The sequence below is a fragment of the Empidonax traillii genome, unplaced genomic scaffold (assembly GCF_003031625.1).
Source record: "Empidonax traillii isolate 1590-97213 ecotype Southwest subspecies unplaced genomic scaffold, ASM303162v1 scaffold1155:size169172, whole genome shotgun sequence".
Classification (NCBI taxonomy): domain Eukaryota; kingdom Metazoa; phylum Chordata; class Aves; order Passeriformes; family Tyrannidae; genus Empidonax; species Empidonax traillii.
In genome coordinates, this window is record NW_020956348.1 from 11,332 (window position 1) to 13,954 (window position 2,623).

General features: G+C 51.2%; 1 long non-coding RNA gene across 1 annotated transcript in view; it reads left to right on the forward strand.

Annotated features, from left to right (window-relative positions):
• The first annotated feature begins 1,542 nt into the window (after positions 1-1,542).
• Positions 1,543-2,623, forward strand: part of LOC114068950 — a 3,335-nt gene continuing 2,254 nt past the window's right edge. Inside the window, exon 1 of the long non-coding RNA XR_003573691.1 lies at positions 1,543-1,633. This is a non-coding gene — a long non-coding RNA (uncharacterized LOC114068950). The remainder of the gene's footprint in view (positions 1,634-2,623) is intronic.

The following is a 2,623-nucleotide window of genomic DNA, read 5'->3' on the forward strand; positions in this document are numbered from 1 at the left end:
CAAAGGTCCTGTGCCTCCCTGTCCCCTTTACTCTCCAAAGCAGGGATGTGGAGATTGGCCTTTTAGGAAGCCTCCTCTGCTTCACTGAACAGTATTTGCAATTTAGGACTGTGGCCTTGTGATCCTGCACCCAGTGGGACGTGGGGACAGGTCTGATGGGGAACCTGCATTTGTCACAACAGCTCAGGAGCTACTGGGGGACAGTTGAGTTTGGTCCGTGGTCACAGCACCAAGCCTGCCAGAGTTCCAGAAGCATTTGGACAGTACCCTGGGGCCCATGGGGTGACTCTTGGGACTGTCCTGTGCAAGGCCAGGAGTTGGATTCAGTGATCCAACTCGGCATTCTCAGTGATCCTGCAGTTCCCAGTCTGCCCAGTCCAGAGGTGTTCCCCCTCGGAGCGGGTGCTGCAGCTCTCCCCTCACGACTCCCACGTGTTTCCAACAACATGCCTGTCAAAAAAGAAACCTCCATCTCTCCCCCTCGTTTCCCTCTCTCTGTGACTCTGCTTGGAGCTTGCAGCAGCCTTGCCCAACAATAACACTGGCGCCCGTCCCGGCGCAGGGAAGGCAAAGGCTGAGCTCGTTTCGGGGCAGATTTTGCTCACCTCTGGCACCTCTCCACCCTCGCTGCTCCCACACTGCCAGGGCTCCTCTCTCTCCAGCTTTCCCCTCTTCTCCTGGGCTCACCTCTGCCTTCCAGAGGCCTTGACCCCGGGAAGCGGCGGCGAAACGTGGCACAGACAACGCCAGAAAACCGTCAGGAAATTTGGGGGGTTTTCTTTCCTTGGCCAAGGCAGAGCTGCTTCCTCTGGGATGACATTAAAATGCAGCAGAGGATGAGACCCGGATCCCGTTCTGTTTGGTTCCTGGCCGGTGGAGGATTTTTCCACTGGTGCAAAAAGGGTTTCTGAGAATTCTTTTTTTTTTTTACAAAGGAAAATACAGAGACAATGACCAATGGCTCAGCCTGGGGTCCTTGCTCTGGGAACCAGCCCTTAGGTCAGTGGTGGATAATCAAAATTGCGGGGGGAAACCAAGAATCTGGTGCAAATTAGTCAAATTGTTAAGATTTTAATGAGTTTGACAACAGAAATCACCTGTGCTGGTAATTGCCTTGCATGCTTCTGGGGAGAGGCATTATAAGAAGAAGAAGAAGAAGAGCAAGTTGTTCCTCTTGGAAATCCTTCCACCTTCTTTATGCAGAGAGGAAAGATATCAGGGAAACTGGGCTCTGGATGGTCTCTGTGGGTTGGAGGAACTTTGAGACAAGGATCTGGCTTGGCTCTCTGGTAGTATTAGGGAGCAGGATTATCTCCCTATCCAAGTAGGGTAAATCAGGAGGAAAATGTGCTGAAGTGGTGGGAATGACCCATCAGCCCAGCAGAACAACCTGTGCTGTGGGGAAACAGCAGTGGGAGAGTTTGAGGGGGCTGGAAATGGAGATCTGACCCTGCTCCGAGGCTCTGGCCAGCCTGGGAATGCACTGTCCTGTTATTCTGGGATTCTGTGACCCTGCAGGTTTGCATGAGCTGTAGGACCAACCCAGTGGAACAGCTGGAGCCTCCTGGGATGGGGGAAGCCCTGCTGGCTGTGCCCTGCCCAGGACGAGGGACATCATTTGGGGTCAGCTCTGGTAAGTCACAAAACCCCCGGGGCCGAGTCCCCCGTGAGACCCCAACTCCAGTTCAAGACATGGGGACCCCCATCAACAGTGATGTGTTCAATCAGCAGCAGAACTGCTTTCCTCTCTCCTTGGATTCCTTGTCCTGCTTGCAGGAATCAGGGACCCTTCCCTCTGCTGGGGAGCCAGACAGCTCCTGCCTCGGCCAACCTTTTGTCTCGGTGCAGCCCTGGCCTCTGTGCTCTGTATTAATTTAAGATGCTGTGAAGTGAGAGCTGTGGGGGTGGGAGATGCTGTCTAAAACTTGTTCCAAGCCTTTGCTAGATAAATCCCCGTGGAATTTCATTTAAACGAGCTGACACCAGTATGAATCATGCCAGCATTACCAGCGCTCCAGCACTTCCTACCAACAGCCTGCAGGGCTCTGCCTTTTTTTTCCAGGGAAGACTAAAAGCATCTAAAACTGTTTAAGACCTAAAAGTCTTAAAATAATAGGTGTGGGTTTTTTTTTTTCAGTTTTCACCGAGAAAGAAACAACATCTGCTATAAAAATCTGCTGGTTGGGGGCAGTGGGAGCGGATACCACTTATCAGGGGTTGGAAAGGGCCCCAAAATCCCAAAGTGGTGTCTCATCTGTCTGCAAGCTGGACAGATTAGATGTACACAGAAGGGATGGAGAACTAGGGATAAAAGAAAGGACATAGGGAATTGGGTGGAAGGAGGAAGGAAATGAAAGACTTCCAGGAAAGGGAAGGAGACAACACTGTATTTATAAATACATACCTGGGCTTCAGCAAAGGCTCCTAAAAGCTACTGGGACACAGTCAGGCTGCTTTGGAATAAAATCCAGGAGGTAGAGTGTCTGTTCCCAGGGTTGAACTGAAGAGTGACATCTCTTCAGAGGCGGGCAAGTGGTCAGGAGTGAGCATGAAACATGTAAGATTGCAGAATTCAAAAGGATAAACATTATTTGATACCTTATTTATAGGGCACCACAGGGGA